At 44.2% G+C, this 26,679-nt stretch overlaps 1 long non-coding RNA gene across 1 annotated transcript in view; it reads left to right on the plus strand.

The window, feature by feature from the left end:
* The window catches only part of LOC308467840, a 788,853-nt gene that overhangs the window by 367,717 nt on the left and 394,457 nt on the right, over positions 1 to 26,679 (plus strand). The gene's annotated exons all lie outside the window — the stretch shown is intronic.

The following is a 26,679-nucleotide window of genomic DNA, read 5'->3' on the forward strand; positions in this document are numbered from 1 at the left end:
TTACACCAATTGCAAGCACAGCCTTGGTCAGCTGATCCATCGACTGCAGGCGGGGTGCGCGGGAAAGCTCGTCCTTCACCGTTGGGGACAACCCCTCCTCGAACAACATTTGAATGGGTTCAGAGTCCAAATCCCACCTGAGCCGGTGAACTAACATGGCAAAGCGTGACCAGTAGTCTCTAACTGACTGGTGCCCCTGTTTACAGTTCATCAGTTCCCGCCGAGTCACACTTTGCTGTACATCACTGGAGTACATTGCGTCCATTGCCTGGAAAAATTTCCTCATGTCCTTCAAGGCGGCATTCTGCGTTGCCATTAGGGGCCTGATCCATTCCCTGGCCCCATCCTGCAGATGCCCAACAATATAAGCAACCCGCTCCCCGTCGTCTGCAAAATCATTCTGCTGCAGTTCCAAAGCGTACTCTATTTCGGTTCGGAACGCACTATAGTCCTGGGGCTTCCGTCCAAATTTGTGTACCAGTCCCGGTACCTTCCTTGCTACAGGGGTGGGTCTGACCTGTGCGTCTTGAGCCCACCTTTCGTCCAGCCGCGCCGTCAGAAGAGCCACATGCTGCTCCAAATCTCGGTTCCTCTCCACCAGATTTTGCACTCCGGCTGCTCCCTCCGTGGCACCAGCTTCTCTGGTTTTGCTCATGATGCTGCCCGCCGCTGTGCACAAGCAACGTCAGGGACTGACGGATTGCTATAATGGGTATGGGGTTGCTCGTGCGTAAGTTGCCGCCTCTCCTGGCTATGTTGCCTTGTTAAACCTTTCTGTCTGGACAGCCCTTCAATTCGTGGCTGCCTCAGTCGCTAGCAGAATCCGTCAGTGGGCGTTTCTTAAACCTCTTCCAACATAAAAGTTGTTTGACGCCCAGTCTCCTCCTACTCTCCCTGCGTGGAAGTCTTCTGCGCAGGGAGGGCGTGGGTAGCGGAGGACCCATGCTCTCCCCGCTGGTGTCCAGTGAAGAGTCCTGGAGCCCTCTCGCCGATTCCCCCATCTGCCCCCCTTTATCCCTGGTGTAACGTTGATTTGCTTCCCCCTCTGCTGAACTGCCTCTCTCCCTGCTTGGCCCTTCTCCAGCATCATTTGAGAGCCTTCCCTCCGCCTCAGGCTCCGATGTCAGTTCCCTGACAATTATCAAAGGCCTTCTCAGCATCAATGAACATTAACAATGCTTTACAATATTTTTAACCTTCCAACCTTTCTAGCACATCAATTATATTCCTAATATTATCTTTCATATGCCTCCCAGGCAGAAATCCTGCCTGGTCCTTATGAATATAATCTGTTAGCACCTTCTTCAACCTATTGGCCAAAATGTTAGCAAAAGTTTTATAATCCACATTGAGTAATGAGACTGGTCTATAATTTTTCACATTGCATCTATCTTGATCAGGTTTTGGTATCAGGGTTATGAAAGCTTCCTTCCAGGTTTCAGGTGCTTTGTCCCCTCTTAATATCTTATTGCATACATCCACCAACGGCTGAATAAGCCAACCTTTTAAAGTCTTATAATACTTTGCTGACAAACCATCTGGCCCTGGGGCTTTGCCAAGCTGCATCTGGTTTATTGCCTTCTCGACCTCTTGTCTTGTAATCAATCCATTTAGCAGAATCTTTTTATTTTCGGTAAATTTTTTGCAGACCATTTACTTTTATAAATTGCTCAATTTTTTCTTTATCTTCTTTTCCACTTTTATACAGCTGTTTATAATATTTCTGAAAACATCTTATCTCTGCAGGGTTCTCCACAGACTTTCCCTCTGATATGATATTAATAATAGTACTTTGTTTCTGTCTCTTTTTTAACTGCCAAGCGAGCAATTTTCCACATTTATTTGCAGATTCAAAATTCCTTTGTCTCATCATCCTTATTTTCCATTCTATTTCCTGGTTTGTAATCTGTGAATACTGAATCTGTAGAGCTTTAATTTCCTTTTGGGTCTGCTGATTCTTTGGGTTACATCTCAAATTCTTCTCTTTATCTTTTAATTGAGACAAAATATTATCTTTTTTTCATTCTATATCTTTTTCTTAATCAAATTTTTTGTATAAGGAATCCTCTCAACACTGCCTTACTTGCATCCCAAACGACTCTTGTTTCCGCCTCAGAATTCATATTTGTCTCAAAGTAATTCTTTAGAGTCTTTTGGGCTTTCCCAATCGTCTGTTCATTCCTCAACAAATCATCATTCATTCTCCATCTGTAGGATCCCTGCAGAAATATTTTCATTTCCAATAATGCTGCATTATGATCAGAGTAAGTCTTTGGGCATATTTCAGCTTTAGTTACTCTGGGAACAAAGTCTCTGGATATCCATAAATAAACAGTTCGTGAGAATGATCGATTTGCATCTGAATAGAATGTGAAGTCTTTTTCTGTTGGATTTCTCACTCTCCATATGTCTGACAGATCAAATTTATCCACCATTTCAAATAAAGCCTTTAGTAATCTGCCAGCTTTCATTACTTTCTGTCTCTGTGTTCTATCCATAAGCGTTGATGCCACTCCATTCAAGTCCCCCATCAATATCAATTTGTAATCCAAATAATCCAGAAGTCTTGTTTCCAGGTTCTTAAAAAATCCTGCTTTGTCATCATTTGGTGCATAAATTCCCAACAGCAAATATTTTTCGCCTTGTGCTTTAATTTCTACTGCAATGTATCTTCCCTCCTCATCTTTAAACAACATTTTAGGATTCCATTTTTCCTTTACATAGAAAACCACTCCTCTTTTATTCACTTTGTCAGATGAAATAAATTCCTGACCAAGTCTCTTCTTCTGAAGGACTTTTCTATGTAATCTAGTAACATGGGTTTCTTGCAAACAAATTATGTCCAAATTCTGTTTTGCTAACACATGATATACTTGGTTTCTTTTTGGTCATGAGTTCAAATCATTAACATTCCAAGAGTAAATTCTCAATGCCATCTTGTACTATTAGAGAGCTCCTGCGCCCGCCACTGGTGTCTGTGCACTTTCTAATCCAAGATCCTTGACTTTCCCCAAAAACCCTTGTTTTTTTCTTCAACACTCCTGATTCTTTGTTTCCTTCCTTGAAATTTGAAGGTGAGGCCCTCTGGAAACTCCCACCTAAAAAATATGTTCTTCCTTCTCAGGGCTCCAGCCAAATCTGCGTAATTATTTCTTAAGTTCAAAAAATGTTTTGGAATCTCCTTGAACAAAACAATTGGCTTATCTTTAATCTTCAAACTTTTTTTATAATGTAGACCCAAAATATTGTCCCTCTGTTCCTTTGTCTTGAAGACCACTATACAGTCATGTACAATTTTTTAGTCTTTCTTAGGCCCAAACCTGTTGTTGTTTAGTCGTGTCCGACACTTCGTGATCCCATGGACCAGAGCATGCCAGGCTCTCCTGTCTTCCACTGCCTCCCGGACTTTGGTCAAACTCATGCTGGTAGCTTCGAGAACACTGTCCAACCATCTCGTCCTCTGTCGTCCCCTTCTCCTTGTGCCCTCCATCTTTCCCAACATCAGGGTCTTTTCCAGGGAGTCTTCTCTTCTCATGAGGTGGCCAAAGTATTGGAGCCTCAGCTTCACGATCTGTCCTTCTAGTGAGCACTCAGGGCTGATTTCCTTCAGAATGGGTAGGTTTCTTGCAGTCCATGGGACTCTCAAGAGTCTCCTCCAGCACCAGAATTCAAAAGCATCAATTTTTCAGCGATCAGCCTTCTTAAACCATGGCTTTACCTATTCGGACCTTTGTTGACAAGGTGATGTCTCTGCTTTTTAAGATGCTGTCTAGGTTTGTCATTGCTTTTCTCCCAAGAAGCAGGTGTCTTTTAATTTCGTGACTGCTGTCACCATCTGCAGTGATCATGGAGCCCAAGAAAGTAAAATCTCTCACTGCCTCCATTTCTTCCCCTTCTATTTGCCAGGAGGTGATGGGACCAGTGGCCCTATCTTCGTTTTTTTGATGTTGAGCTTCAGACCATATTTTGCACTCTCCTCTTTCACCCTCAATAAAAGGTTCTTTAATTCCTCCTCACTTTCTGCCATCAAGGTTGTGTCAACTGCAGGACTTCCGGGTTAGCACCTCAGGCAATGGCGGAATTCCTCTGATCAGGAGGAATCCGCTCCGTGGAAATCAGGGTCTGGCCGCCACGGCGAAGGCGGAGACCCACTAAAAACCATAGGCGGGAGAAGCTTGTGGACGTGGGATTCGGCTGGCACCTTTTGCGCCTCCCCTACTCGCAGGGAAACCCGGTTTCGGGGATCCGGAGTGATGTGGGGTGAGTGGCACAGTGCTTTGAATCGACTGCTTCTTTCACGGAGTGAAGCCGCATCGCTGTTGCCGGAGAGCGCTGACTTTTTCCTGTGGACAATTTGATCTTAAAACAACTACCCGTGAGTAGAACGGAAAATTGGATTTTTAAACGTCTTAATTTGGCACCGAACGGGGAGGTTTCAAACAGGAAGTCCGCCTCCCCCTTTTGTAAATAGATTGAAGCAAAGAGGCTGCAAGCTAAAGCCTTGGAAAGTCTCTCATAAAGGATTAAACTTCCATCGGTTAAATCATCAAACCCCCCTCGGAAGCAGGAGAAGAGGGGGAAAATTTAAGATTGCGTAAGCCTGCAGGAGAGAGTGAAGAAAGTCAAATTACCACCGCTCTGAACCTGGAAACGGGTTGCTAGTAAGCATTGAAGTTTTGGATATGCTCATTGACTGGGAATAGATCGTCTGCTGACAGTAAGTTAAAGAAGAGAAATACATTGTTTCCATTGTTTCCTTTTGCATTTAAAAAGGAGTAAAAGTAACTGAAAATTGAAACTAACTTTATTGTTTGAACTATGCTTAAAAGGATTGATACAAATAGAAATTGTTTCCCCCTAGAGGAAGCCTTTGAAATTGTTACAAGAGCTGAGCTGGGGGAATTTTCCATCTGCAAGATAAAACTGTGAGAATCAGGGATTGACCTTGAATTGTTGGGAATGTTGACAGAAGAAGCCTTAGTGGTTGCATTTTGTAAGATTAATGATGCACTGGGACAGCTTTGTAGGAAGACGGATGCGAGGACTATAAAAATTGATAACTTGGAACAAAAAGTGACTAATTTGACACAAAAAGTCAACATTAATACAGAAATTATTCAGGAATCGATACAGGGATCTATTTTGACATGGCAAATTGAGGAGAAGGCGGGGGAGAAAGTTTTTGCTGTGGAATCTAAAGTGGCACAAGTGGTGACGGAGAGAGCTCCAGCTTTACAGTTGCAATTTGATGACTATAAGTTGATGCCTTCCAAGACTGAATCTAGAGAAAGTCAGACTTTTAGGATTGGAGCCCCGCTTGGACTGGAGAAAGAAAGTTGGATAGATCCCCTCATGCAGGGGTTTATTGACCTTTGGGACCTGGACTTGGGTCAGGAGGAGACTGGAGGTGTGGGGACTGCCAGATTTGGAGGAACTTTGAAACACGACTGGAAATATCTTTTGAATTTCAGTTCTAATTATGGAGATTTGGCTGACTTGTCGAGAAGGAATAAAAACATTGCTAGATGGGAATTTCCCGGAGATTTACTTTTCAGCATCAAAGGAAGGAAAATAAGAACAAGATCAGGAAAAGACAAAGTGCATGTATAAACATGAAGAAGACTTGCAGAAGGGACCTGGAAGAGAGTTAAGAGCCTCGGACAGAAGATCACCAGGTTGATGGGCTATATGGAATTGACGGAAATGACTGGCAGAACCCGAGACCAGGGAGAAGAGACGGTTGAAGAATATTGGAAAAAGTTTAAAATCTATATATGGAAATAATGTAAAATTAATGAGTGTTAGAAAAATGTTGGAAGGGAATTATATTTTAAGGAATTAAGTATAAATAAGTATTATAGTATTAATAGAAAATAAGGTTAAAATATGTTAAGATAATTACATGACAGAAAATAGAGAAAGATGGAAAGGATTTGCTGAAACAATTAATAGAAATGGAATAAAAAAAGGGAGGTGAGAGGAGGTCGATGAAACAAGGGAATGAAAGAGAGGATATTGGGACGGTATGATGTGTGTTTTTTTTGAATTGTTTTTGCTTTTGTCTTGCTTAATGTGTTAATGCTAATGTTGCGTTCTGTATTGTTTATATATTGTATTGTATTGTTTTCTTTTTTGCTTTTATTCTTCTTTTCTTTTTTCTTTTCTTTTCTTCTTTTTGTTAGGTTTAAAAGTAATAAACTTTTTTTTTTTTTTAAAAAAAAAAGGTTGTGTCATCTGCATATCTGAGGTTGTTGATCTTTCTTCCAGCGATCTTAATTCCGGCTTCGGATTCATCCAGCCCAGCCTTTCGCATGATGAATTCTGCATATAAGTTAAATAAGCAGGGAAACAATATACAGCCTTGTCGTACTCCTTTCCCAATTTTGAACCAATCAGTTGTTCCATATCCAGTTCTAACTGTAGCTTCTTGTCCCACATAGAGATTTCTCAGGAGACAGATGAGGTGATCAGGCACTCCCATTTCATTAAGAACTTGCCATAGTTTGCTGTGGTCGACACAGTCAAAGGCTTTTGCATAGTCATGGAAGCAGAAGTAGATGTTTTTCTGGAACTCTCTAGCTTTCTCCATAATCCAGTGCATGTTTGCAATTTGGTCTCTGGTTCCTCTGCCCCTTCGAAATCCACCTTGCACTTCTGGGAGTTCTCAGTCCACATACAGCTTGAGCCTGCCTTGTAGAATTTTAAACATAACCTTGCTAGCATGTGAAATGAGTGCGATTGTGTGGTAGTTGGAGCATTCTTTGGCACTGCCCTTCTTTGGGATTGGGATGTAGACTGATCTTCTCCAATCCTCTGGCCACTGCTGAGTTTTCTAAACTTGCTGGCATATTGAGTGTAGCACCTTAACAGCATCATCTTTTAAAATTTTAAATAGTTCAGCTATTCAGCATTAGACTTCACTCTCCAGGATGTCTGGCTCTAGGTCAGCAACCACACTACCTGGGGTGTACGAGGCATCCATATCTTTCTGGTATAATTCCTCTGTGTATTCTTGCCACCTCTTCTTGATGTCTTCTGCTTCTGTTAGGTCCTTACCACATTTGTCCTTTATTATGGTAATCTTTGTACGAAATGTTCCTTTCATATCTCCAATTTTCTTGAACAGATCTCTGGTATTTCCCATTCTCTTGTTTTCCTTTATTTCTTTGCATTGCTTGTTTAAGAAGGCCTTCTTGTCTCTCCTTGCTATTTTTTGGAAATCTGCATTCAATTTCCTGTATCTTTCACTATCTCCCTTGCATTTTGCTTGCCTTCTCTCCCCTGCTATTTGTAAGGCCTCGTTGGACAGCCACTTTGCTTTCTTGCATTTCCTTTTCATTGGGATGGTTTTCGTTGCTGCCTCCTGTATAATGTTGCGAGCCTCCATCCATAGTTCTTCAGGCACTCTGTCCACCAAATCTAAATCCTTAAACCTGTCCCTCACTTCCACTGTGTATTCATAAGGGATTTGATTTAGATTGTATCTTACTGGCCCAGTGGTTTTTCTTACTTTCTTCAGTTTAAGCTTGAATTTTGCTATAAGAAGCTGATTTTCTGAGCCACAGTCAGCTCCAGGTCTTGTTTTTGCATACTCTATAGAGCTTCTCCATCTTTGGCTGCAGAGAATATAATCAATCTGATTTCGACGCTGCCCATCTGGTGTTGTCCATGTGTAGAGTCGTCTCTTCTGTTGTTGGAAAAGCATGTTTGTGATGACCAACTTGTTCTCTTGACAGAACTCTATTAGCCTTTGCCCTTCTTCGTTTTGATCTCCAAGGCCAAACTTGCCAGTTGTACCTTTTATCTCTTGATTCCCTACTTTAGCATTCCAATCCCCTATGAGAAGAACATCCTTCTTTGGTGTCATTTCTAGAAGGTGTTGTAAGTCTTCATAGAATTGGTCAATTTCAGTTTCTTCAGCACCAGTAGTTGGTGCATAAACTTGGATTACTGTGATGTTAAAAGGTCTGCCTTGGATTCATATCAAGATCATTCTATCATTTTTGAGATTGCATCCCAGTACAGCTTTCGCCACTCTTTTGTTGACTATGAGGGCCACTCCATTTCTTTTACGGGATTCTTGCCCACAGTAGTAGATATGATGGTCATCCGAACTGAATTCACCCATTCCCGTCCATTTTAGTTCACTGATGCCCAGGATGTCAATATTTATTCTTGCCATCTTATTTTTGACCACATTCAACTTACCCAGGTTCATGGTTCTTACATTCCAGGTTCCTATGCAATATTTTTCTTTACAGCATTGGACTTTCCTTTCGCTTCCAGGCATATCCGCAACTGAGCGTCCTTTCGGCTTTGGCCCAGCCGCTTCATCAGCTCTGGATCTACTTGTACTTGTCCTCCGCTCTTCCCCAGTAGCATGTTGGACGCCTTCCGACCTGAGGGGCTCATCTTCCAGCGTCATAACTTTTATATGCCTGTTGTCGTTTTCCATGGAGTTTTCTTGGCAGGGCTACTGGAGTGGCTTGCCGGTTCCTGCTCCAGGTGGATCAGGTTTGGTCAAAACTCTCCACTATGACCTGTCCATCTTGGGTGGCCCTGCATGGCATAGCTCATAGCTTCTCTGAGGTACTCAAGCCCCTTCGCCACGGCAAGGCAGTGATCCATGAAGAATTCCAAACCTGTAGGCCCTCTCAATCCAGGAATTTAGCTCTTCTTTTTCCAGATCCCAACACGCTGCAAACTCCTCAACTAGCCAATCCTTAAGATTATCTTGTTCAAATTGAGGTGTACCTCTCAATCTCAGTTGATTCTCCCGTTCCTTCATCTGTAAAAAAGCGATTGCATTGAGCGCATACTGTTGAATCTTCTCCACATCAGGCACTATCACTGTTTCCAATTCCATCAATCTTGTTTCGTGACCAGCAACGTCTTCCCTGACCTCTTGAACGCCTTTTTTCAAATCCACAAATTCTTGTTTAAGCTCCTGTACAGTCTGCTGCGTTCCTCTGACATCTGTTTTTATGTCCGATAACATTTGCATCACCGCCTCCTCAAAATTTGGTCTTTTGGAGCCTCTTCTGTCTTCAATCTTACTTTTCCCAGGCTTATCCACACCACCAGCCATAACTATTCCAGTGTATCAAGGTCAACTCACCCAGTCACAGTCAACAAGATTTTTAGTGCACAGGCAGCAGCAGACAACTCAGCAGCTCCCCCCTTTCAAAGTCTTATTCTCTTTACTCTTCTTATTCTTTTTATGGACCATCCAAAATTAACTCACACACTTGTATCCAATTCAGGGAGGGTAAAAGAAACACTGTGTACTCTTTTAACAAGCTCAGACAGCAGCAGTTACCTTGTAATCCCCAAAGAGGAAAACAAAAGTTGAATGTATCCGCTCCCTGTGTGACGTAATAATGGAGTCTAGCCTTCACCCACCCGGAGGTCCGCTTCCAGACAGCAAGAGTCTATTCAAATCTATCTCATGCAGGGTCTCTCAAATCAGTCAAATTCTCCCTCCTTCCCCCTGCAGAAAGAGGGGTTTAGAGTATTTCCTTGGAAGTTTTAACAAGTCTTTTAAAGTTACGGCTTCAGTCAACGGTAACTGCTTTCACTTCTACTTCAGCGGAAAGGGATCGACCACCGTAATTTAAATCCCTTCCAATCCAATTGGCAGTGCAAATTAAAAACCTTTTTTACTTACAATTATCCAATCTTTGTAATTAGCTCGGAGAAATTGGTCGCTCACAATTGCCAGACTTTGGAGCTTCGCGCGATGAAGAAAGTGAATAGATTCCACAGTACCCACATCTCCAACCCCGCTCGCTCTTGGGGCTCTTATTAGAGCTTACCAGGGAACAGGGGAGTCACAAGGGGTAGCTGCCGGAACACCAGGTCCTCAGAATGCTTGATCTGAGTTTTTTTCGCTGTTCCGCGACGCTCTCGCGGTCACCCCAATCTTCAAAGCGCTGGGGCTCTTTCATCCGAAAGAGCTCCCGTCCGCCATTAATCACGCGGCCAACCGAAAGTCCAACTCCCATCTTTTGTTGTTTTTTTATAAATATTTTATTAGATTTTCTTATACAAAGTCAATAATGTAATACAAAAGAAAGAAAATAAAGAAAGAAAAGAAAAAAAGATATAAGAAGAACCAACTTTCCAAACCATTTTTGCCAATCTAATCGGACTTCCCCACATCTTCCAGACCCTGCGTTCTTTACAATAAAAACATCAGCAATTTGTTACCTTGTTTTGTACCTTACTGTATCTTTCAGTTATTATGTTTCTAAATTCAAAATGCTGTTTCCCAATTACTTATACCTTTAAATAAACATAATAAAGTTACTTCACGTTTCTACCTTGTCTTTCTTATAACTTAATTTCCAATTCATCAAATCTAGTTGCTGAAGCTATAATTTCCAAATCATGCACATTCTTAACATTCATATAGTTTAAAATGTTTTTGCAAATAATCCTTAAATTTTTTCCAGTCCTCTTCCATTGTTTCTTCTCCCAGATCACGGATTCTGCCAGTCATTTCTGCCAATTCCATATAGTCCATCAATTGCGTCTGCCACTCTTCCAGTGTGGGTAGATCTTGTGTCTTCCAGTACTTTGCAATTAAGATTCTTGCTGCTATAGTTGCATACATAAAAAAGGTTTTGTCCTTCTTTGACACTTTCTGGTCCACAATGCCCAGAAGGAAGGCCTCTGGTTTCTTAGGAAAGGTATATCTAAATACCTTTTTAAACTCATTGTAAATCACTTCCCAGAAGGTCTTCACTTTTGGGCAGGTCCACCAGAGGTGAAAGAATGTCCCTTCAACCTCCTTACATTTCCAACATTTATTATCAGACAGGTGATATATCTTAGCAAGCTTGACTGGGGTCATGTACCACCTATATATCATTTTCATAATGTTTTCCTTCAAGGCATTACATGCCGTGAATTTCATTCCAGTGGTCCATAACCTTTCCCAGTCCTCAAACATAATGTTATGTCCAATATCCTGAGCCCATTTTATCATGGCTGATTTAACTGTCTCATCCTGTGTGTTCCATTTAAGCAGCAAGTTATACATTCTTGAAAGTACCTTAGTCCTAGGTTCCAACAACTCTGTCTCTAATTTCGATTTTTCCACCTGGAATCCTGTTTTTTTATCCAATTTAAAAAGCTCTTGAATTTGAGCATAATGAAACCAGTCTTGCACCCTATTCTTTAATTTTTCAAAGCTCTGCAACTTCCAATTGTCTCCAATTTTTTCAATTATTTCCCAATACTTCGGCCAATTGGCCTCTGTATTGAGTCTTTTTCGAGCCTTGGCCTCCACTGGTGATAGCCACCTCGGGGTCTTACCCTCTAGTAGGTCTTTGTATTTTATCCAGACCATAAATATTGCTCTTCTGACAATATGGTTTTTAAACATTTTATGGATTTTTACCTTGTCGTACCACAAATATGCATGCCACCCAAAAGCATTATCAAACCCTTCCAGATCTAGGACATCAGTGTTCTCAAGGAGCAACCAATCTTTCATCCAGCAGAAGGCCGCTGCTTCATAATATAACCTCAGGTCTGGCAGGGCAAACCCCCCTCTTTCTTTTGAATCAGTTAGTATTTTAAACTTTATCCGGGGCTTTTTGCCCTGCCAAACAAACTTAGAGATATCCTTCTGCCACTTTCCAAAACATTCCACTCTGTCCACAACCTGTAGAGTTTGAAACAGAAATAACATTTTCGGCAATACATTCATTTTTATAGCTGCAATTCGACCCAACAAGGAAAGTTTCAGTCTTGACCAAATTTCCAAATCTTTTTTGATTTCCAACCAACATTTTTCATAATTATCTTTAAATAAATTCAAATTTTTAGCAGACAAATGAACCCCTAGGTATTTCACTTTTTTAACCACATTCAATTCTGTCTCTTTCTGAAACCCATCTATTTCTATAGATGTCAAGTTTTTTGCCAAAACTTTAGTTTTTTGCTTGTTCAACTTAAAACCCGCCACCCGACCAAATTCATGGATCAGTTCTAAAGCTCTTTTTGTACTAGATTCTGGCTCCTGTAATGTTAAAACCAAGTCATCTGCAAAAGCTTTCAGTTTATATTGTTTCACTCCGACCTGTATTCCTTGCACCAACCGGTCCTCTCTAATTGTGTTCAAAAGCACCTCCAGGACTGAGATAAATAAAAGAGGGGATAGTGGGCACCCCTGTCGTGTCCCTTTTTCAATTTTGAACTCCTCTGTCACCACATTGTTCACTATCAACTTAGCTTTTTGCTCTGAATAAATTGCTTCTATTCCATTTTCAAACCCCCGTCCCACTCCCATCCCTTCCAAGTTTCTCTTCATAAACTTCCAAGAAATATTATCAAAGGCCTTCTCCGCATCAATAAAAATTAGCACAGCTTTCGTATTGATATTAGTTTGTAAAAGTTCCAAAATATCAATAATGTTCCTAGTATTATCAAACAAATGTCTCCCTGGGAGAAAGCCTGCCTGGTCCTTATGAATTACTTCATTAAGTACTTTTTTAAGTCTACTTGCCAAAATATCCGCAAAAATTTTGTAATCCACATTTAGGAGTGAGATGGGACGGTAGTTCTTAAGTTGAGTCTTTTCAGTTTCTAATTTAGGTATCAGTGTGATGAAAGCTTCTTTCCACGTTTCCGGTGCCCTCTTCCCCTCCATAATCTGATTGCAAACCTCCATTAGCGGTAATATCAAATAGTCTTTTAATGTCTTATAATATTTGGAGGTAAGTCCATCTGGGCCTGGAGATTTACCTAGTTGCATATTCTGAATGGCACCCTCAATTTCCTGTTGTGTTATTTTACAATTCAGGATTGTTCTTTTTTCCTGTGTTAGTTTTGATAGTCCATTAATTTTTAAAAATTGGTCTATCTCAGTTTCTTTCTGTGGCCCCTGTGTATAAAGTTCTTTAAAATATCTCTGGAAACACTTTCTAATTTCATCTGGTTTCTGAACATTTCTCCCTTCAATCTCTAGGTTAGTAACTGTATTCAATTTTTGTCTCTTTTTCAACTGCCATGCTAGCAGTTTCCCACATTTATTTGCTGATTCAAATGATCTTTGCTTCATTTGTTTAATCGAATATTGTGCTTGATGGAATTTGATTTCTCTCAGCACCTCTCTCGACTTTGGTTTTGTTCTCAATTTTTTCTCTCCATCTCTTATCTTCTCTAAAATTTTATCCTTTTTTTCACTCCAGAGTCTTTTCTTAATCGTATTCTGTTGTATCAGAAACCCTCTCATAACTGCCTTACTTGCGTCCCAGACTGTTCTTTTTTCCACCGTAGTGTTCAAGTTTATTTCAAAATAGTCTTTTAAAGTTTTTTGGGCCTTCTTCACAATCTCCTGATCTCTTAATAGGGTGTCATTCATTCTCCATCTAAAGGAACCGGTTGGAGTTAGTCTCAATTCCACTTTCAAAGCATTATGGTCGGAGCAGGTTTTTGGGCAGATTTCCACTTTTCTAGTCTTCGGTGCCAGCCCTCTAGTTGTCCATATTTGGTCGATTCTTGTCCATGACAAATGGGCCTCAGAAAAGAAAGTTCCTTCTTTACCTAGGGGATTCTTTGTCCTCCATATATCAATCAAATCCATATTGTCGGTTAATTCAAAGAAAGTTTTAGGTAGTCTGCCCTCTTTTGTTAAATTTTGATTTTGTGACTTATCCATGTTTGTAGATACCACCCCATTCATGTCTCCCATCATAATGATGTTAGTATAATCCATATAGTCCAGCATCGTCTCATGCAGCTTCTTATAAAATTCAGATTTCCCTTCATTTGGTGCATATATTCCTAATATCAAAAATTTTTCTCCTTGTGTCTGTATTTCAATCGCCAAAATTCTTCCTTGCTCGTCTTTAAATAAGAATTTTGGTGACAGGCTCTCCTTTGCATAGATGACCACTCCTCTTTTCTTAACTTTATCCGAAGAAATAAATTCCTGGCCTAATCTTTTATTAATTAGCACTTTCCTGTGGAGCCTAGTCACATGGGTTTCTTGCAAACATATAATGTCTAATTGTTCTTTTTTCAAAATATGAAAGATTCTTCTTCTTTTTTCCGGGGAATTCCCACCATGTATATTCCAACTAAGTAGCTGCAGAGACATCCTGGATCAATTTGATAGGTCTATAGTGGCGTATCTTCTTTTTCCTCTATTCCCGAGGGTCTAGGAGTTGGTCCAACTCCAGGCGGTAGTGGTGGCCAAGATGCTGCTGCCCCTTTTTGAAGGTCTTCTCCGTGGTCGTTCAGGAACTTTTGATGGTCTTCTGGTGTTTTAATTTTAATCTTCTTTCCTTTGAAATTAAAAGATAGTCCTTGAGGAAACTCCCACCTGTAAGGAATTGTGTTGTCTCTCAGTAATTTTGCTAAATCTTTGTAGATAACTCTAAGATCCAAGAGTTGTTTCGGAATATCTCTATAAATTTCTGCTCTTTTATCTTGTATAACAAGTGATTTTCCAAAATGAAGGCCTAATATCTTGTCTCTCTCCTCTTTAGATCTCAGTGTAATCAGACAATCTCTAAGTCTGTCCTTCCTTACCACTCTTCCCAATCTAAATGCAGTTGTGATTTTAAAGTCCTTATCTTCTGCTATACCCCAGAACTTTGAAAATTCTGATGTCAAATAGCCAATCAAGTCTTCTTGTTCAAGTTCTGGAATAGCTCTCAATCTAAGATTATTTTCCCTATTTTTCAATTCGACCATAGACAGGTAGGCCTGTTGTTCACCAATCTGTTTGTGCAGTGGCTTCACTTCTACCTTAATCTCCTCAACCTTCTTATATGCTTCCTCTGCTTTTTGACTGGCTTCCTCAGCCAGTTTTCTATTTTCTGCCGTTGCTCCTTGCAGACTCCCAATAGCTTGTGTATGCTGGGCAACCTGGTCAGTCAATTTATTAATCGAGGATGTGGCTTGGTCAATTTTTGTTGATTGATCATCCACCTTTTGATTTAGAATTGCCAGTTGATCCAGTATTTGTTTTAAGACTGTTTCTGATCCTCCTGATGCCATATCTTCTGTTACTGGCTGCCCAACTCCCCCCTCCTGTGTTCCCAGTACAGCTGGGACAGATGATCTGCGTGGTTGGGAAGTCAACTCCCATCTTTTGCAGGGGCTCAATTAGTGCCAGCACCTTCTGTCAAGAGCTTGGGTGTAACCTTTGATGCCTCCCTTTCTATGGAGGCGCAGGTTGCAGCCACAGCAAAGGTGGCATTTTTCCATCTCTGCCGTATTAAGCAGTTGGTCCCTTACCTTTGTTGCCCTGATCTGGCTGTTAGGATATAGTTCCATTCCACCTTAAAAAGGTACAGGCATGATGTTTGTGTATCACATGCCTGTTTACTCCCAGCACTGTCTGCTGGGAACTTCCATTGTATATCGCTTTTGCGTTACTGCTGTTTTGCTGGACACAAAGGCAAGCAGTCATGTTTTTATTTGTTCCTGAACTACGCTGAATAAATGCTATAAATATGCTTGCACATATTTCTCTGTCCGCCTCTTCTGCTGTGAGTGATTTACACACTCTGCTGACAGGGCGTGCACAGGTCTCTAAATGTATCTGAGGCTCGTGTCGCTAACTGACTGATGCTGTTCCACGGGAGACCGGTGATCGTTCGGAGCCAGCTGGGGGCCTGCCTGATGCCCCCGTCTCCCCAGCAGTATTCCAACAACAGGGTTTTGGGCCCAGATTCACGGTGCTTACAGGAGAGTAAGACTGCTGAGATCCTGGCAGCAACAGAGGTCTGTGAAGCTGAATCGTCCCGGCCGCGGCTAGAAAGCTTTTGAAGTCTTTGCCAAGGACCAATTAGGCCGGAGAGAAGCAGGCCTCATAATTTACGACCTGCCAGAGATAAGGAGCCTTTGAAGGGAATCCAGCTCACGGCTGAAGTAAAGAGCTGGAATGGAGCTTTTACAAGCCTCAGATGGAGTTCCGTGACCAAAGCTTAATGGCCACAATTACTGGACGTGAGCAAGGTACTGCGAAGGTCAAAGTTTGGAGTGTGGCACACTGTGTCTGAAGCCCCTCCAGCTCCTCTGACAGACAGATGGTGGGCCGATGATTCAAGGGCCATAGACGTGATTGTCTTGTCCATATCTCTGGAGGAACTTGTAATGCTGGCTGGCAACACGACAGCAAGTCAGATAATAATAATAATAATAATAATAATAAATTTTATTTATATCCCGCCCTCCCCAGCTGAAGCTGGGCTCAGGGCGGCTAACAACAATCAAAATAATCCAGCATTCTAAAAACATTCATTATAAAATTAATTAAAACCAAATTGATGGCAACCATTAAGCAAAATTCTGTGCAGATTGCCAGAGAGGGGGTCAGGCTGCGCCCTGACCAAAGGCCTGGTGGAAGAACTCTGTCTTGCAGGCCCTGCGGAAAGATGTCAGGTCCCGCAGGGCCCTAGTCTCTTGTGACAGAGCGTTCCACCAGATTGGAGCCGCAGCCGAGAAAGCCCTGGCTCTAGTTGAGGCCAGCCTAACCTCTCTGTGGCCTGGGATCTTCAGGATGTTTTTATTTGCAGACCGTAAATTTCTCTGTGGGACATACCAGGAGAGGCGGTCCCGTAGGTACGAGGGTCCTAGGCCGTATAGGGCTTTAAAGGTTAAAACCAGCACCTTAAACCTGATCCTGTACTCCACCGGGAGCCTGTGCAGCTGGTATAGTACCAGATGAATATGATCTCGCAGCGAAGACCCCATAAGGAGTCTCGTCGCGGCATTCTGCACCCGCTGGAGTTTCTGGGTCAGTCTCAAGGGCAGCCCCACGTAGAGCAAGTTACAATAATCAAATCTGGAGTTGACCGTCGCGTGGATCACAGTGGCTAGGTCAGGGCGAGAGAGATAAGGAGCCAACTGCTTAGCTTGGCGGAGATGAAAAAATGCCGCCTTTGTTATAGCTGTAATCTGCGCCTCCATAGAGAGGGAGGTATCAAAGATTACACCCAAACTCTTAACGGACGATGCTGGCACTAATTGCACCCCCGCAAGAGATGGGAGTTGCCCCCTCAATCCCATATCGCCCCGTCCCAGCCAGAGGACCTCTGTCTTCGAAGGATTTAACTTCAACCGGCTCCCACGTAACCATCCAGCCACAGCTTCCAGACATCTGGTCAGTGTGTCTGGGGCTGAGTCAGTATGGCCATCCATCAACAGATAGAGTTGGGTGTCATCGGCATACTGATGGCAACCCAGCCCAAAACTCTGGAGAAGCTGGGCGAGGGGGTGCATAAAGATGTTAAAAAGAATCGGGGAGAGAATCGCACCCTGAGGCACTCCACACACCAAGGAGTGGCACGATGACAATTCCCCCCCCCCAAGCGCCACCCTCTGTCCCCGACCAGAGAAGAACGAGCGCAGGCATTGAATGACTGTGCCCTGGATCCCCACGTCGGCAAGGCGGTGGTCCAGAAGTTCGTGATCGACCATGTCGAAGGCTGCTGACAGGTCTAGAAGAATCAGCAGCCCCAACCCGCCTCGATCCAGCTGCCTGCGGAGATCATCTGTTAGGGCGACCAGAGCCGTCTCGGTCCCATGACCAGCGCGGAAGCCAGACTGGAATGGATCCAGAGCCGATGTTTCATCCAGAAACCTACCAAGCTGTTCAGCAACCGCTCTCTCAATCACCTTACCCAGGAATGGAAGATTCGAAACCGGGCGGTAATTGGATAGATCTAAGGGATCTAATGATGTTTTCTTTAAGAGCGGACGCACCACTGCCTCCTTCAGTTCCCCTGGGAATATCCCGGTGCCAAGGGACAAATTGATGATATCACCCAGGGGGGCCCGCACCTCGTCTGGACACGCTCTAATCAGCCAAGACGGGCACGGGTCGAGAGGACAGGTGGTGGGCTTTCCAGCTCGGAGGAGTCTGTCCACATCGGCTGGGGATATCTGGTCAAAGTGGTCCAATACTGGACCCGAGGACAGTCGAGGGGCCTCCAGTTCCTTTATTGTATCCAAATTGGCAGGGAGGTCATGGCGGAGCAACAGGACCTTCTCCGCAAAAAAGCTCGCAAATGCCTCACAGCTGTGTGTCAAATTGTTATTTAAATTTGGCTGTCCTTCAAGGGACGTTAAAGACCTAATTATACTAAATAATTGTGCTGGGCGAGAGCTAGCGGAGGCAATGGAGGCCGAGAAGTAGGACTTCTTAGCGGCCTTCACTGCCATCTCGTAGGTTTTCATAAAAACCCTATAAGATGTTCTTGAGGCTCCGTCACGGGCACCCCGCCATACTCGCTCTAGCCGTCTGAGGTCCCGCTTCATTTTCCGAAGCTCCTCGGTAAACCAGGGAGCCCGGTTTCTGCGGGGTCGCAGAGGGCGCCTAGGTGCGATCTCATCGATGGCTGCTAGGAGCTGGATATTCCTGTCAGCATCGCCCTAGAGCCAGTGCACCAACTGGACTCTTGCACCTCAACCCCGACTGGGCTAGGCGAGCTGGGTAGCACCGCCAGAGACCTCCTTCTCACAGGAAACGGTCACAGTGCTGTGGACTCACAGCTCAGAGCTGAGAGCACCGGATTCACTGTCTCAATAATACAGTCGTTGCGCAGCAGAGTTTTGCAGAGTCTTGCAGAGTATAAACCACTCGGAGAGCAGCTCTGTAGAATATCTTTCTTTTATTCTATAACTACAACTATGATACAAAACTATATACAGAGCTGAATATTCTAAGCATAAATCAATGCTACACTGAGAGTCTGCAGCTGCTCTAACAGCAATCTTATCTCTAGGATCTCCAACACTCTCACTCTCTCCGATACACTGACTGACTGACTCTCTCTCACACACACAGATATGTTGCTGGGCAGAATAAGTAGATAGGCAGGACACGCCTCCTTCTCTCTGGAGAGTCAGCAGAGACCATCAGGAGATGATCAGGAGATTCTTGTGTATGGGAGGGGTGAAATCTCCTCATCCTCCCCCATTTCATCCGACCATTTCAAGAATCTTTAACATAACTGCAATTTGCACATACACTCCAAAAGTTGTTCTCTGCTTACAACCTTGGTTAACATATCTGCAGGTATCTCTCTCCCGGCATATAAAACACTTTTACAATACCATTGAATAAGCAGCTTCTGGAAAAATCTTCACACACATTTCTTCCTTTCAAATACAAATTGACATTTCTAATTAGGCAGATTTGAACAAACCATTTTTCAGAACTCAAATACACGCTTTCCTTCAAATATCAGGTAAGGAAATAAATAAAGCGTTTTGTGCTACTACTCTCAGCACACTTCATGCTAGGTTTGAAAACCCCACCAGAGTTGCTCGTGACCGCAGTCTTTGCAAACTCTTCAGAAAACCTTTTCGGTGGTACACCCTTGGTTGTTCTCTCGGACCTGCGCAGAACTCTTTGATCCTCTTGTTCTGGTGCTTCCTCCTCTTTGGGAGAATGGGGAGCTAAAGTATATGAAGCTGCTAAGTCTGAGTCAGCGTCAGACTCACCTGAGGCTTTTGGGCTCTGATAATCTGTGCCATCATCTGGAACTACATGGGCATCAGGATTATCATCACCAACAACACTTGCCTCCCTCTTAACTTTCTTTGCCCCTTTTGCACCATCATCACAAATGGGATGGCACTGAAAAACGCCAACTCTGTCCCATTGTGGATTGTCATCAATACTCCTGGTGAGCCTTATGGTTTTCGTGTCTGTGATCAGAACACGATAAGACCCTTTCTCATATCCTAGGAAAACACCATGTTCTCCACGCTTGCTCAGTTTGTCACCCTGTGAGGTGTGCACCCAAACCTCCGAACCAAAAATTTTAAAATGCTTTACACATGGCTTTCTTCCGTGAAGCATCTCATATGGGGTGCAATTTACACTAGACTGGTACCTCCTGTTATACACATGACAGAAAAACGAAAGAGCTTCAGCCCAAAAAGGATTGGGCAGCCCTGAATCATGTAACAGCGTTCTGATTCCTTGCTGCAGAGTCTGGTTTACTCTCTCACATAAACCATTCTGCCAGGGTGATCTGGGCGTGGCCGTCCTATGCTCAATGCCCTGTTCAGAAAGAAAACTCTCAAACTCTTCTGAACAAAACTCTCCACCCCTGTCTGTGAAAAGAAAACGTACATTCTCATTATGTACATTTCTGAGCCATTTACAAAACTGGCGAAACTTGGTAAAGGCTTCAGACTTTTTCTGCAGCATATAGACCCAAACATATTTCGAATAGGAGTCTATCAAAACCATGAAAAACCTTGAATTGCCTCTAGAGAGCGCTAGAGGCCCCACTAAGTCTGCATGAATGACTTCATATGGTTTCTTGGCCTCTCTCCCAGACTCTGTACCTTTGGGAGCTTGCCTTGCCTTACTCTCTGCACAAGAAACACATTTCATGTGGTAGGGACATTCTTTCAACCTCATACCCTGAACCATATCAGGCATTTTTGCCAGAGCCTGGAAATTCAAATGACCATAAACGCGATGATAATGATGAATACATTGGTCATGCAACTTCTCATTCTTATCTACAGTTAAATTGCAACACTTTTTCTCAGTAGCTTCTCCAGTGCCTGTACCTGAAACAAAAGGCAATTGGTACAATCCATTTACACATTTTGCATACAGAATGAGCTTGCCATCTCTAAGAATTTCACAGCGAGATTTAGCAAACACCACCTTAAACCCTTGACGATCAAGCTGGGAAACACTCAACAAATTGTCCTGAATATCAGGCGCATACAGGACATTCTTAATAGTTGCATTCAGGCTCTTTAAGAACACAGTTCCCTGAGCCATACTCGTGAGAACTGTCCCATCTGCTTGATGAATTTCTTTCTCTTGCTTCTCAAGCTGAACAAAGAGATTCTTATCTTTGGCCATGTGGTTTGAACAGCCAGAGTCGACCACGAAGAAACTCCGCCCACGTTGACTGGAACAGCGAGAGATCAAAGCCTTTGAAGTAGCAGGTGCATGGGGATTTCGTCCTCCTCCCCCTCTGCCTCTGAAGTTTCCCTTCTTCTTTGAAGACTTCTTACACTGGAAACTCAAATGGCCTTGTGCTCCACACGAAAAGCACCGCTTCAATTTCAAAGCTTTAACAGCAGCAGTTTCACTTTCACTTTCCCCTGCTGAAGACTCAGGCACATTTTCAAGCATATTTTTAACAGCACAGTCCCGGCTTTCTTTAACAGCCTGTCTGCGATCCCACTCATTCAGAAGCACGCTAGACACATAATCTGTTAGGATAGTTTTATTGCTTTACTCTTGTTGTCCAGCACACTTCCCCCTGCGTGCCTCTGCAGGTTGTAAAGCAATTAGCAGAATTTGCACAGCGTCCGTGTAGAAAGGGCAGTCAGTAAATAGGTCCCACACGTTTCTTCTTTTCTAGTAGCACTTTATTTGCTCAAAAGTAGCATATTTACAGTTCTTAGACACCATCTGATTGAAGCTGCATTTTGCTCTGCGTTTGCATCCTTCTCTCTCAGCAGCAGCTGCGTAACAAAGCTGCTTTCACTTTTCACTCAGCTCACAGCATTCCAAGCTGCTTTCGTCACGTCCTGGCTTACTTCCCTTGTAAGCGCCTCCTCTCAGCCTCGAGACACAGAAGGTTAACCCTTCACTACACCCAACACCCCCTCTTGTCTCGCGTCTGAGGGGAGAATCGACCCTTGGTCGTCCCAAACCCAGACCTTCACAAAACTCTCCATGTCTTTGGAAGGTGAGTGGCTTCGTGAACCCATCAGCTAGGTTCTTGGCAGAGGGACAATACTTCAGCGCAGCTAATCCCTCCTGAACACTCTGGCACACATTCCGAAAGCGAATGTCTAGGTGTTTCGTTCTGGCCTTGAACTGACCTGACTCTGCCAAACGCAGGTATGGTTGATTGTCCTTGAAAACACGTATCGGCAGACAATCCACTTCGCAGAGTTCCTGCACCAAACAAGCATAGAACTCTACTTCTCTGCACATCTCTGAAAGAGCACTAAACTCAGCTTCAGTGGATGAGAGCGCTATAAGACTTTGCTTCTTGGACCTCCATCCAACTACTGAGTTCCCAAACTTCACCACTAGGCCAGACACAGACTTGCGATCCTCAAGATTAGCCCAATCCGAGTCCACAAAGCAAGTCAGTTTGACTTCTCCTTGAGCTGGCAACCTAAGACAAAAGTCTTTGGTCTCCTGCAAATACCTCAGAACTCTCTTGATGCCATTCCAGGCTTGCACACTAGGGTTTGATGCTTCCCTGCTAAGCAGATTGACAGCAAACGCTATATCAGGTCTACTCCATTGGGACAAGTACAACAAACTCCCTAGGGCTGACTGAAACACTTCAGTATTTTCGAACGCAGCGCGTTCTGCTTGCTGGCTGTCCTTCACAAAACTAGTCTCCATAGGACTTCTCACTCCTGCACAATCACTCATCCTGAACTTCTGAAGCAATTGCTCAATTTTACCTCTCTGGCTGAGCAAAAAACTTCCATCCTGTGCACGCTCAACATTGACACCTAGATAGGTTTTGACAGCACCAAGCTGTTTAAGCTTGAATCGTTTACCTAGCTTTTTGGCAAGCTTCTCCGCCTGTTCATCTGTTTCTGAGACGAAAAGCACGTCATCAACCCAAATCAGCACCAGCTCCTGTGAGTCTCCTGATCCTCTAAGGAACAGGCAACTGTCAGCAAGACTCTTCCTGAAACCTAGCTTCTCCAAAGCTTCATTCAGGCACATGTTCCAGTTTCTAGCAGATTGACGTAATCCATAGATGGATTTGTGCAATCTCCACACAACATCCTGCCTTGAGTTCTCAAACCCTGGAGGAGGAATCATGTACAGCTCCTCCTGAAGATCTGAGTTAAGGTAGGCAACATCCACATCAAAGTGGTTTACCTTCCAGCCTCTCTGTGCTGCACAAGCTAAAAGCGTTCTCAGAGTCTCCGCTCGTGACGTTGGCGAATACACCTCCGTGAAGTGTATTCCCTTCCTCTGAGTAAATCCTCGAGCAACTAACCTGGCTTTATACTGCGGCTCTCCAGCGTCAGTGGGTTTCAAGCGGTAAACCCATCTGGAACTCACAGCCTGCTTCCCCAGTGGCAACTCTGTGAGTGAGAACACACCTAGATCTTTCATGGACTTCATCTCTTTGTCCATTGCCCTGTGCCACTTGCCTGCTTCTTCCTCAGGTAAACTCTGAATATCCTCGAAGGATTCAGGTTCACATCTTGCAGAACCTACCCAGACGCCTGAAGCGTCGTACCGATCAGGAGGCCTCCTTGTCCTCGCTGATCTCCTCAGTGTGAATCCTGGTGACCCTGTTGCTTCACTGGGTCCAGCTAAATCATCCTCAACTTCAGTGTCTTCCCCCTCTGACCTGCTGCGCCTCTTGGGCCTTACAGCTGGTCCAGCAGGTGAAGAAGGCTCACTCTTTGGCTCAAACTTGACACTTGCCTGAGGAGGTGTTCTAGGTTCCCCCCTCTGAGGGATCCTGAGCTGTCCCTGCCTTGGACTCTGTTGCTCTGGACCGTGGTCCCCAGCACCAAGTTCCTCTTCCTCCTCGTCTGAGTCATAGAACTGCTGTGGAAGCACGTCTGGATTGGCGTGCAGACGTTTCCAACCAGCTTGCTCACAGAACTCAGCGCTATTGCTGATAGCCAACCTAGACTGGTCTCCACTTGGGTATGCAAACCTCCAGGCCTTTGAGCCAGGCTCATACCCTACAAAGATCATCCTTTTAGATCTTGGCTCACCTTTCTTGCGTAGAGCCTTTGGAATAAGCACCCAAGCCTCACAACCAAACACATGAAGGTAGTGTACCTTGGGCTTCTCTCCATGAAGTAAGAAATACGGTGTATTTCCTACACTAGAGTTGTACACTCTGTTCTGCGTATGGACCACATATCTCCAGGCCTCCGACCAAAACTTCTGGGGTAGCCCTGCGTCCCACAGGATCGCAGACACCGCTTCCTGCACCGTCCTGTTCTTTCTCTCTGCGACCCCATTCTGTTGCGGAGAGTAAGGAGCGGTCAGTCTGTGGCTAATCCCCTTCTCCCTAAAGAAATCCTGTAAAGCAGAACCAGTGAATTCAGAACCTCTGCCACTTTGAAAACCACGAACTTTGGTGGAAAAGGTTACCTCAACTGCGGTGATCCAATCCCTGATCATTTTAGCCGCCTCCCCTTTCGTTTTCAGAGAGAAGGTCCAAGCAGACCTCGAAAAATCATCAATCAAAAGCAAAGAATACTTCGAACCTCCCAGTGACTCAACAGACATGGGTCCACACAAATCTGCATGAATTAATTCAAAGGGTTGCGTGGTCTGCCTCTCTGACTTTGGATATGAGCATGTCACAACTTTCGCCTGTTTACATGCATTGCAATCTAGAAATTTGTCACAAACATTAAATTTGCACCCTTGTGTCAGCTCTGGTGCTTTCTGGAGAAATTTCCAATTTAAATGAGCGAAGCGTCTGTGCCAAATATGTAAACAACCATTGTGGGGCGCTACATTCACACATTGGCCCTTCGCATCTTCGGTGTCATCCTCTCCTGTAGAAAAAGGCACATTTACAGCAAACAAATTATCTTTAGACTGCACTGTGTACACGTGTTTCCCATCCTTGGAAAATTCACATTTGTCACCTGCAAAAGAAATTTGAAAATTATCAATCAATAGATCATGCACACTTAACAAACAGTTAGTTAAACCGGGCACTGCATAAGCTTTGACTTCATGCTTAAGGAAAGGACAGAAGAACAGTCCTGTTTCTGTCAGCCTTTTTCTGCTTCCATCTGCAAACTTAACAAACTTCTCAGTTTTTACTGTCCTGCAATTCCTCAAAAGATCAGGAGATGGCACTAACGAATTTGAGGCACCAGAGTCTATGATTACAGTGAGAAAGTCTTGTTGTTTACATTCCTGGGTCGCCAGGGCAACAATCTCCTCACTACCCCCCTCCTTGGGGCTTCTGCAGATGTCCTCTCTGGTTGTCACGGCAACAGACTCCCCCCGGCAGGAAGACTTGCCCACGACCTTCACAGCTTCCGTAGATGCAACTCTCTCAGTTGCCATGAAGACTGGACTTGTCTCGGCGTTCCCACACAACTCTGAAGCTGTTATCTCTACTTGCTGCAGGTGGCTGACCTTGAAGCCTCTAGCACTTTTCAGCTTCCCAGGCTCCGACTCACGACGTAAACAACTCTTGGCAGCTTTTGGAGAAAGAGGCGTCTCTGAGCTTTCACTGCTCACTGCCCCCCCACTGCTCACGGGGTCTCCAGGACGTTTTTCTGCACCCCCTCTGAAGGGTAAAGGGCTCTCAACACTTGGCCTCTCTTCAGGCTTCACACACAGACACGTTGCAGCATCCACACAGCTCCCAGGCTCAGCAAAAGCACAAGCAGCATTGCTAGCAACAACAGCAACAGGAACAGCAACAGTCCCTTCGCCCCCCTGTGGGGGCTCACAGCACCTCCCAGCTCTGTATCGGCTATCAAGAATGTGGCCGGCGCCATCTTGCCTCTCCCTTTCAGATGCAGCCACTTCTCGGCCCTTGCTTCCCACTCCAGCTCCACAAGCTTCTTGGAGTGCTAGCCAAGCGGCCTCTGGCTTTCTGGCACCCAGGACAACAGGCACCAGATGAGCATCCACACTTTCTGCCAAAAAAGCAAGCACACGCTTCTCCACTTCACTTTGCTCTGCAGCCCTCTTAGCCTCTGCTTTCCCAGCTGCATTCTGTGTGGGGTGAATTACATTCCACAGCTGCTCCCCCACCAGCAAAAGCTCCACTTGAAAGCTCCACTGCAGCCAATTTTGGCTAGTCAGTTTCTGACATGGCAGCTTAAGCTCAAAGCCATGCTCACAGGGCTGAGCCATTGCCTCCCTTCTGTTGGCTTTTCCCAAAGGTACTCACTCAGCCAAACTGGAAACTCCGGACGTCATGGCTCTTGGCTCCCAGCCTCCGTCAGCCTCCTCCGATCTGCCTCTTTGAAGTCTCCGGCAGTCGATCAAACTGACGTTCAGCAGATAAAACTTCAAAGCCCTTCCTCACATGCTTCACGTTGACCCATAACCATGTTAGGATAGATTTATTGCTTTACTCTTGTCGTCCAGCACACTTCCCCCTGCGTGCCTCTGCAGGTTGTAAAGCAATTAGCAGAATTTGCACAGCGTCCGTGTAGAAAGGGCAGTCAGTAAATAGGTCCCACACGTTTCTTCTTTTCTAGTAGCACTTTATTTGCTCAAAAGTAGCATATTTACAGTTCTTAGACACCATCTGATTGAAGCTGCATTTTGCTCTGCGTTTGCATCCTTCTCTCTCAGCAGCAGCTGCGTAACAAAGCTGCTTTCACTTTTCACTCAGCTCACAGCATTCCAAGCTGCTTTCGTCACGTCCTGGCTTACTTCCCTTGTAAGCGCCTCCTCTCAGCCTCGAGACACAGAAGGTTAACCCTTCACTACACCCAACATAATCTTCTGTTAGCCGGTCAGAAGGCATTGTGGAAATCTGGGCAGCCACTCCATCATAAGACTCATCTAGGCTATTGATCATCAGCATTGCAAACACAGCCTCTGAAATAGCCAGGTCTCGCTGAACAAGGTCCTGTCTGAGACGCTTTAATTGAGATAGATGGCTAGGCAAATCACCACCTTTCTCCAACTGCAGCCTGCACAGCTTCTTAAAGAAAATCACACTGGAACCAGCATTTTGT

Source organism: Podarcis pityusensis (genome assembly GCF_964106645.2).
Source record: "Podarcis pityusensis genome assembly, chromosome: W".
Taxonomy (NCBI): domain Eukaryota; kingdom Metazoa; phylum Chordata; class Lepidosauria; order Squamata; family Lacertidae; genus Podarcis; species Podarcis pityusensis.